We start from the raw sequence: 11,236 nt of genomic DNA on the forward strand, positions 1-11,236 counted from the left end.
AGAAAAGAGAAGCATCTTCTGTCAAATCTTAGATTTTTTATTTTTAATAAATAAATAAAGCAATCACATAATAAACAAAAATAAGCATTCTGAAAAAATGAATGAAAACAAATTAAGAAATAATAATAAAGAACAGTTTGAACCATAAAGGAAGCTTCTGTCAAATTTTACCTGCTGATTAAAAATTGTATTAAAATTCTACCTGACAGGACGATGAGTGTGTAAAAATATACCGAGAAGCCGGTTTGTAACCTGAATTTTATAAATAGTGAAGTCAAACTGATATCAGCTAAAATTAAACCAATCTTCATTTGTCACATAAATTATTATAATATAGTATACGCAGTGAAATGCTGCGCTGGCACAGCGTGAGATTGTGCAAACAAGAGAAACGTGTCACGTGACAAGTCAGGAGTAAAAGAGACAGTAATTAGTCATTTACAATCATTTACAACTCATAAATAAATAAATGCAAATACCAAATAAATACATTAAGATAAAATAAACATTAATGGAAAAATAAAATAAAAATAACTGAATAAATAAAAAATATAAATGTCATACAGATTAAAAGTTAAAATAGTAATAATAGTAGGAAAATATATAATAATAGTAGGAAAATATATAATAATAGTAGGAAAATATATAATAATAATAATAATAATAATAATAATAATAATAATAATAATAATAATAATAATGAATTGTACATTTTGAATAAATAAAATAATACAAAAATAAAATACAAATGAATAACATAAAAAATAAATGGCCCAGAAGAGTTTGAACTAAAAAGCATCTGTCAGTTTTTACCTGCTAATTAAAATCGTATTGAAATTCTGACTGACAGGATAATGAAGGAGTAAAAAGACACCTAGAAGCAGGGCTGCAGTCAACTTACTGTATATCAGATCAAATCAATTCATTCTATCAATTATTTGATACATCATTATACAAGTATAATGTGTAACAAAATGCTACATTGTCATGGTCCAAGATTGTGCAATAGAAATTATTTATAAAATACTATTAGTACGTCTACAAAGAGAAATTTCAAGAATACATATGTAGTATAGAAAGTAAAACAGAGTTAAAGTTAATATTACATTTACAAGAAAAACAATATTACAATACTATATATACACTATATAAAACCATATATATAATTAGAATGTAAAGTACAAATATAGTACTGTAATTAGTAAAAATGCAAAGCTATTTTTAAAAACTCTTTTAGATTTTATATTTTTTATATCTCTTGCTGTCACATTCATTTCACAATTCATCTCCTGCTTTAACATTTCTACTTTTTTGTAGCTTAAATCTAAACACATGAAGCCGGTGTAGCATGTTCACAGGTCAACAGCCGGCCAGTTAGAGCTGCTACTGATACCTCTTAATAGATTTTGAAACCATATGTTTTATATAAATAAAATGATTGTACATACATTGTGTAGATTCATTATTTGTTTTACATACAGCAGAATATAGAAGAAAACTGAGTTAATCTGTTGTAATTCATCTGTCTGAACACGGGGTGGCAGCAGAGGCCTGTTACAGAATCTGGGTTATTGTGCTGCTGTATCATTGTGCTGCTGTATCATTGTGCTGCTGTATCATCTTCCTCTTTTAATGTAATTTATTGCCATTTACTTTCTGTTTTCCAGTGCACTTGTGTCCATCCGTTTTTGTGGTTCTACTTTTCATTTACGCAACAAATGAGATCATTTCACACATCTGTGGATGAAGATTCCTGTCACCAGCTGAATATATATACATCAGATGAAAGATTATCCCAAGAAAATAATAGTAGGTTGTACAAGTTTAGTCTCTCCAGTTTGCTGTCAGAAAGCTAAAACTACTCTTCATGCACACTTAAAGGCTGACATTAGTTTTTGTTTTGTAAGCAAACCCCATGAAATGACCAAAACCAACAATGTGATAGTCCGTCTCTCAATACCTTGTCTGTAGCCAGGGGTGTTTCTAGGACTTGGAAAAATCTAGGGCTTACCTCAGACCTTGTAGGGGGGTCCGGGGGCAGCCAGAGGTTGTTTGGCCTCCATACTCTACTAGCTAAGGGTATGATGATACACTCAATACACATTTAGATTTGATACACAATACAAGATACACAAATTCAATATTCTCACAATACCTGGATCAAAACTTGAATGAAGAAAATGTATGATTGCAAAAAGATTTTCTTTTATTTTATAGGCTTAAAAGATGCATAACAATGCCATTTTCACTGTATTTCCATTTCTTATGAAATTGTAAACAAAATGTGTTATGGTGACATGTTACTAGTCATCTCGTCATAAATGGCAATAAGTAGAAAGTTTTGCTGAGTGACATTCTCAGGGCAGTTTTGCTGGTATTAGAGGTATAATTAAGAAGTAATAGATGAGCTGATATCACAATATACTTTTTTCGTATCAGCAATACATATTGTCACATTTTCATATTGAGATATTACAATATATTGTCACACCCATATTCTCTACAGTTGGTCTTAATGTATCTTGTCAGTCTCCATTCTGGTCGTTCCTCCTCTATTGCTGTCTGTCTTTTTTATGTTCTCTCTTCTTGTTATCAATGTCTTGTCTGTCTATCTTCCTTTATTGTTCCATTTTGTGTTTCTTTTGACCTTTTTTTCTGTCTCTCTTCCTTTCTGTCTGTAACTAATGTTTCTGATTGTCTCTTTATTGTTTTTGCGTCTGTTGCTGATACTTTTCTTGTCTCTTTTTGTCTGCTCATTTACTGACCCACTGCTTTAAGCATCTTTATTTCTTCGAGGGTGGAATCATGAAGGAGTATCTCCTTGACTTGACTTGGGCAAACCAATCAATGATCATGTTAGAACCTATGCCACCGAGAATCTCTTTTTGTTTTGATAAAAACTGCCAAATGATTGTGTCTGTCCTGGCCTATTGTCCGCCTTAGCCATGAGTGGAGAAGACACATTGCACTAAATGAACGCCCACAACTGGAAATCTAACAGGTATTGTTGAAAAGCTAAGCTTGGGGGTGGGGAACATGTCAGGGTCAAGGAGCTTGTACATACTGCACATATCAGAGATGTCACCCTCGTTCTTTTTCTTTTCCAGGAAGTCTTTTGCTACAACAATCTCCTCTTCATGAAGTGTGATGTTGCAATGTGTTGCAATAAGGCTTAGAGAATCTCCAGTGGGGAGGACATCTGATGCCGGGTTGCAAGCTTGAATCCAGCAAATCTGTTGTTCAGCTCACTTATCATGTGATCAAGACATGGCTAGAAAATGTTATGTTTCAGCTGGTCTTCAGTACCACAAGAAGCCCTTGTGCTCAAGGAGGACTCCACTGTATTACATTCATCCACTTCTGCTTGCCCCGGCAATCTGATAGTGTCTCTGAGATATTGTTGTTATTGTTTCAAGCACTGCATCTTTGTAGAGTGTCACTTGTGCCAAGTCCACAGACTCCTGAAGATACTTATGTAGCCCCTCTGTGGTGGACAGCATACTCCTAACATCACAAGCATGTACACATTGGAAAATGTGGAGAGTTTTGACAGAAGTCCAGCTCCCTTAAGTGTTGCATTTCCTTCCGGGCACCTTAAGAGAACAGTGAGATTTCCAAGCACAACTTTCACTGAATTCAGCTGGCATGTCCATCTAGTATTGGATAGCTGGACAAATTCACTCTTCTCCAAGCCAAAGTGTTTCTGTGGGTCATTTAATGTCTGATGATTCACATTTGAAAGACTGAAAAAAGAATAAACCTTCCCCAAAGTTTCAAAAAAGTCATTGTCTTCTGGTCACAGCCCTGCAAGTGTGGCAGAATACCAAATTCAGTTAATGTGCATAGCAATGAACACAAACCGCTTCAGGGTGTTTCTCACAGAAGCAAGCTTGAACTCCTCCAACCCCACCACTCATCAAAGAAGATTATTCAAACCCTTTGATTCTAGCACATGTTCGATAGCATCTGTGATTGACTCTGCATTAAAACCATTGAGGTTGGACGGTTCAATGAAGCACTCTTTGACTGTGCCGTTAGCTGTGACACAATGCGCACAAACTGCACACTCTCAACGTGGCCATACATCGCCTCATCAGCCATCACTGCGTATACTTTTGATTGCTTCAGCTCTTCAACTATACTTGAGGTCACTTCATCTGTGCAACACACTATAATCTAATTTTGAGAGGAAGGAGAGAGATAGGCCGCATTAGAGGCGGCCTTGTAGTTTTGGAGAAAGGGGAAAATTGCTCCAGTAGCTTCATCAATTCTAAAACATTCCCCTGATTGCTAATGGACTCTGTTTCATCATGACCACGGAAAGGAATGCCTTGCCTTCCTGAAAAGCTGGTGACAGCAACAATAAAGTGCGAATATTCTCGTCTCTCAATGATTTCACCAACATGTGCCACATTCATTTGCTCAACAACATTGCCTTGTATCAAACTAACCCTGTAATTCTTCCAAGCAAGCATTGAGGCCTTATGTCTTGAACTTGTTTGATGCTCTCAGAAATTTTCCAAAGTTCGCTTCCAGTTTGAAAAGCCTGCTGTACTAATCAGAGAATCTTTTCATCTTCCCATAGAGCCTGCAAGCGTAGCAGAATGTGGCATTTCTGCTAACAGAGTACTCCAACCATTCAAAAGACTCAAACCATTTCTGCTGAAAGGGCCTTCTTTGTAGTCCAAAGCTGGTGAATGGATACTGGTTGAGGTTTATTTGTTTTGGTCCTGTTTCTGTAGTCTTTAAGTCATCTGCCTCAAGGCCTTCTTTAACTCCTCTGCTCTCCCCGACTATCCAAGGAGGTTGAATCAAGGGCAACTGGACCTGGTTGAAGATACTTGAAGACACTTCAGCCAAGGGACTTCTTCAGTTCTGGTGAGGAGTCCTCTATGGGGTCATTATCAAGGTCACTGATACCACTTGGTTCGTTAGTGCTCCTGGCTGTTGTAATGACAATTGGTAAGAGTCGTTGGTGTCACCTGAGGCCAAGTTGTTGTCCTCAAAAGAGTGTCCCTTATCTTCTGTGCATATTTGGATGGAGGACAGATGGTTTGAAAGCCATCTACGTCAAAGTAGAGAAACCATCTCTCAACAGGGGAGGAGATCTACAACACTACTTATCGACTTAACCACCATTCACATTTGGCCTCGTGTGACAACTCCAATGCCTGTCACTTGGCCTCAGGTGACTCCAATGACTCTTAACGACTGATGTTACAAGTGATACCCAATTTGACCCAATGATACTCAGGAAAGGAAAGCAGAGAAAAACATACTACTGCTGCACAAAATTATTCTGTCAGATTTTCCTCTAGTCTTTCCTTGTTTTTCTTGTGAATTACTGGATATTGTTTTACCTCTAAAACCTATCCAAATTAAACAATGAAAAACAAGACTAAGAGTCTACAGCCACACTAGCAGCTCTGTGAGGCTGTTGCCTTGTTTTAGGCACAGCAGTGCACTGAGCTAAATGCTAAGATCAGCATGCTAACACACTCACAATGACAAAGCTAATATGCTGTTAAGTATAATTTTGACCATATTAGTTTAGCATGTTAGCATGTTAAAGGACGGGTTCACTATTTTTCAAGTCTGTCCTAAAACAAGAGTCAGGAGCCCAAATAAACACTGAAACATGTTTTTCTTGCTGTAATCATTCCTCCTGTTCATACTGACCATTAGAAGATCCCTTCATAACGCACTTACAATGTAAGTGAAGGGGGCCAAAAACCACAGTCCTCCTCCTGTGTAAAAACTTATTTGAAAGTTTATTTGAAGCTGATCTACTTGATTTGACTCATCCAAATGAGTCAAATCAAGTAGATATCTTTCAACGTTACAGTCTTTTTAGTGTCAAATTCCCTCTTTTTGTTACTATACTTCCACCGCAGCTCAACAGGGAAACACTGTCCGAGGAAACACAAAGAGGAAATCTGATGCTAAAAAGACTGTAAATGTGTCAGATATCCGCTTGATATGACTAACTCAGACTGCTGAAGCCTCATATAAGCTTCAGATAAACTTTTAAATACATTTTTAAAACGACGACTGTGGATTTTGTCCCCCATTGTAAGCACATTTGAAGGTGATCTTCTAATGGTCCGTATGAACGGGAGAAATGATTACAGAAAGAAAAACATGTGTCAATGTTCATTTGGGCTCCTGACTGTTGTTTTAAGACATCAATCAACCATCAATTTATTGTTGGTTTTGGTATTTTCATGGGATTTGTTGACAATAACAAAAATATAGAACATCACCTGCCTTATTTATTACAGTAATTGAGCATGTACTGTATGCACCATTACCAGATAAAAACAAATTCTTTGGATAAACTCAGATCTCTCAGGTTTACACTTACTCCAGAGAACGTAGAAAGAGTGACACGAGGGAGGAACTTGAGAGTATTGAGATGCAACCACATCCAAACATCTATCACCCACCTCCCCCCAAAAGTCTGCCATAAGCTGTCACTCCCCACCCCCACCCGCCACCCCGTGTAACAACCAACCAACCTCAAGATAACTCAAGACTCCCTCCTCAACTTATTCACACTTGCCTCCCTTTTCAGTCCATCATTAACAACTCACGTTCCCTCTTCCTCCACACAAAAAAAACACACACAGAGAGACGGACAGACATACAAACACTAACACATTCCCTCGCTACCCATCAGTCCATCCAGTCCCTGAGGTGTCGGCCATCACTGTCTCTCGCAGGCGTTTCCCCAGCAACCACAGCCTCCCCTGTCAGACTTGAGAGAGTGCTTTTCTCTGTTTGCTTTGGTTTCTAGAGGATTAATCGACACACATTATTGTGCTGGTGTCTAGGTGTGCGTATGAATGGTGTGTGGGTGGGTGTGTGGGTGTGTGTGTGTGTGGGGGGGGGATGGGGGGAGGGGGGTTGGTTGCATGTAACACAATGGAAATGAAAAACACTGAAAAACATTATCAAGAGCAATTATGAAGCTATAAAAGGATGCAAACTCTTCTCCTTTAACCAAAGTACTCTGACATTGTCACAGGAAATATGCTCCTGAGCTAAATTGTCTGGTAGGAAACACTGACTGAACTACAAACCCGTGAGCCCAGACCAGCTATGCATGCATTTCTGGGGATCATTCGCATTATTTTACATACCAATATTCCATGTAGTGCAGCTACTGCAAGGGAGCTATTTTGCAATCATGGATAATTCATGATCGGCACAGACACACTGCATATGAAAATATGAAAATATATCCTTTGAAGGGGGTTTGGGACTGGGAAATTCCCTTTTTCTCCACTTGCCTTCACTTTGTAAAGGTCTTGCTTCTTGTGTTTCAGTGCCTGTAAATTCACACTGTGAGGTAATGTTCTTTTCAATCAGGCAATATGACTCACCTGTATGTACAGAGAGAAATTAGTCTCAATAATGGTGGTGAGTGTGTGTTACATGACCTACAGATAAAAACAAGATGTGTATGATGTTTTGTGAGTAATGTGTGGTATTCACGAATGTATATCACAAACATCCACCAAACAATCTGAACACATGTAAAACATTTTTACAAATAAATACTATTTTACTGAAAGATACAGCTATAAAAATGGCCTTATTCTACTTTGACTGCGAGCTCAGACAGCGAGTTGTTAATATTCATCTCCCAATGAGTTTTCACAGCATGGCTGCCAGTCTACAGTTCTGCTCCACTGTATGTGAGATGTGAGACGGCTTGCCCGCCATGTCAGTGGTCAGCACATTGTTGACACCGAGATGACCCATGCAAGCACATGTCATCCACTGCATGCCCTGTAATGGCAGCGATTCCACTGCTAATTAATAATCACTGTCAAATCTGTACATCTGAGCTGCAGAACCAGCGGTGCTCTCTCTCTGTGAGGACAAAGGAGGCAATCAAATTACCGTCCATTTTACTGATTTCATTTCCACAGTGGAGGCTGTGGCAGTGGAGCAGCTTCGGTGGGTAATGGTTTCTGGCAACGACGGGGCCCTTAGTCCTGTTCACTGGAGCTGCAACATCCCCCCAGGGTTTCATTGGCAGTTAGAGCTATCGTTTCTCTTTTCTTGATGTCATTTAATGAAAAGAAGTTATGCCTCTCGTTAACCTCATGCACTATTCTTTTATGCATTAAAAAAAAATCTAGGCTATTGTGTGTCCACTCAGTTAAACAATGTCCTTGTGTAACTGCATAGGTCAATCGAAAGTGAAATTGGATAATTTAAAATTCATATATGAGGGCTGCATTAAGCCCACAAATAAACTGAAAAGCTACTACTTTACAGTGATTGTCAGGGATCAGGTCGGAGATTTTTAATTGGAGGGGCAGAAACTGAGAGTAGGAGGAAGAAGAGGAAGAAGAAGAGGAGGGCAAGAGGGGGAGGATGCTGCTGCAGTATTTAAGGGTGAGGGAGAGAGAGACTTCTCCAGGGATAGGGTGCTTTACTTTGAAGTGTGTGGTGAGACTGTGTGCTGCACCAAATCCCCCCCAATCCTGAGTCTATCAGGCTTTCTTTACTGCCATGTTTGCTCATTATGTTTTCATGGGCTGCTTCTAGACGCCTGAGTAGAATCTTTTGGCCCAGGAGAGGCAAACTCCAGGGGAATAGGAATGAGGCAGAGATGTATTTTCAGGTCGGCTGTCGACATGGATTGATGTGGCTGACATCAAAACTACTCCTTTGAATCCGGGTGATACCTTGACACCTTAAGAATGTGTTATTGTGATTCCCTCGCTGACAAGTCGTGGTGAGTTAGCTTATATGAACCAAGCTACCTCAACTCAGTCTGTTCTCTTTAAGCCCAATAATGAGCTTGAACCATTAGCTTCATGTTATGTTTCTTCATGCTCATTTGCCCGCATTAAATGTTTCTTCTTTTGCTCCTGCCTCCTTATCTAGCCCTGCATTTTTATTCAAATTATGTCACACAAATGACAAAGAAAAAATCTGTAAAATTGTCTTTTTTTTAACGATGCCTTGCAGACGTTTGACATTATCTAACAATGTTGCATATTTTCTTGATTCTTTGTCTTTAAATCAATGTATTTGTTCACTTAAATATCCATCAAGAGTACCATGGTACTTTTTTTTAACATAATGGATAATGTAATGAGACACAAAAATGTCATAAGATGCAACATCATTTGGTAATAGGCAATAATTACCTAACGTCAGAAACTATATTACCACATAAAATGTATTATACTGTTTGTTTAAGCCATTCAGAAGAAGTAAAAGAGTAATTTAATTTGGATTCCAGGGTATATTAAGGGGTTGAAATGAAGTGCTTGCAAGAGCTTATGTAAACAGGGGAGTTTATTTTTAAATCAGACAATCTGGGAACTGATTGAGTCCATCTAATGCACTTCTTTTTGACCTGATACTCACTCTAAACCAAATCTATCTGGACTAGTTCTCTGTAATGAGATGCATTAGAATCATGTGGCACAGAAATCCAATACTCCCAGCCATCCATTCCACCAATCCACTATCAACTAGGCCATAAACTGGGCTAAATTTAGTGGAGTCTTTTGTCTCTGGCAGCTATGAAATCTTATCGTTTTTACTTCTGAGACTTGTCAACACGCTGAAAATTGATGTCTTGTCAGATGATGTTCGTGCCGTTTTAAACGTGATTCCATCGATTCCACTCTGCCAACCCGTCCTTTATCTGTAGCTCGTGTGCCCTTCCTGTTGCACTGCTTGTCACTTATTTCAATATGGCTGTTTCATGGTGAGATGATAAAGCCTTTATCTAGCCCATTCAAAAACTGTCAGACGCAGTCTCTGAGCGGGTAACAATTAATTTTCTCCAGTGACAACGCCTCAGCCGCTCCCTGAATTGAGATTAAATTTCTTTGTCAATTTTTATTTGAAAATGTATATTTCACAAATGGGTGTGCCATTCAATTTGGCACACATAGCTGTGCTCACAATCCATTTGATTCCCCTCAGTGGGGCCCCAGAGCTGTCAGCCGGTGAGTCAGTGGGATGCTATGGATTGTGACAAACTGCAGCAGATGACAGTTGAAAGATGATGGGGAGCGATTGTGCTGCACTGTTGGCAGATGGGAATTTACTGATATACAAGTGCTGCATTGCATTTTGCTTCACATGTAAATGTATGTATATGATTACGCTGCCCTACAAAATCAAATGACAAAATGCCAAACGCTACATATTTGGTCAAGGTTAAATCCAGAATCTGACATTTTGATGTCTGTTTTATCATATAAACAAGACTAAGAGTCTACGGCAAATGGCAACTACCACAGCTTGAGGCTGAAGTCAATGCAGAGGTACCTTAAAGTGTAATGCCACCAATGGCCACTAGATGCTAGGTCCAACTGATTCCCACTCAACTTCTCTCTAGAAATACTAAGTTAATAATTTTTTAAACAAGTCATTATGGTCTCAATAGCTAAATTTAGATCCTCTAATAAGTGTGCTGGTGGTCATTTCGGAAATTATTGCTCTGTTAATAAGATTTGAAGACATATATAGTAGCTTTGATGTCTGCTGTGTGGTCTACAGCCATGCTAGCAACTCTACTGTACTACTGTACGTACTAGGGAGACTGTACTTACAGTTGGCGAATTCTTTTTCCCAAGATGGCGAAGTTATGACCCGCCCTACTCTTCCTCTGATTGGAAAAAAAAATATCAGTAGGTATAGTGGTATTTTGAACTAAATGCTAATATCAACATGTTAACATGCTCAAAATGACAATGCTATTATGCTGATGCTGAGCATCAGCATAATAATCATGTCACCATCTTAGTGTAGCATGTTAGCATGATAGCGTTTGCAAATGAGCACTAAACCCAAAGTACAAAGTGCAAATTTAAATTTTGACATGGCTGGTGGCCCTAGATGAAAACTTAGTACTGTTGATTCTTAGGGGAACATAGATGTACAAAATTCATGGCAATACTTCCAATAGTTGTTGAGACATGTCATAAAGAATCAAAAATATCAACCTCATGGTGGCGCTAGAGGAAAAATCAGGCTATCACCAAAGTCTGTAAATTCATTTAGTTGGGGGGCGTGAATTTCCATACAAAAACTACAAAACAGAGTCAACAACCAAGCCCTCTTGTTTGGTCATCTGTGAGCCACCGTGATACTTAACTAGACCCATAAAGCAAGGAAGCTGTGAAACGGTTGGCTTTAGCTTTAGCCTAATCTTAATCTAAATGTACATGGTGTTTTTCCCCATAGCTATCATATG

Source organism: Thunnus thynnus, chromosome 19, assembly GCF_963924715.1.
Source record: "Thunnus thynnus chromosome 19, fThuThy2.1, whole genome shotgun sequence".
In the NCBI taxonomy this organism is placed as follows: domain Eukaryota; kingdom Metazoa; phylum Chordata; class Actinopteri; order Scombriformes; family Scombridae; genus Thunnus; species Thunnus thynnus.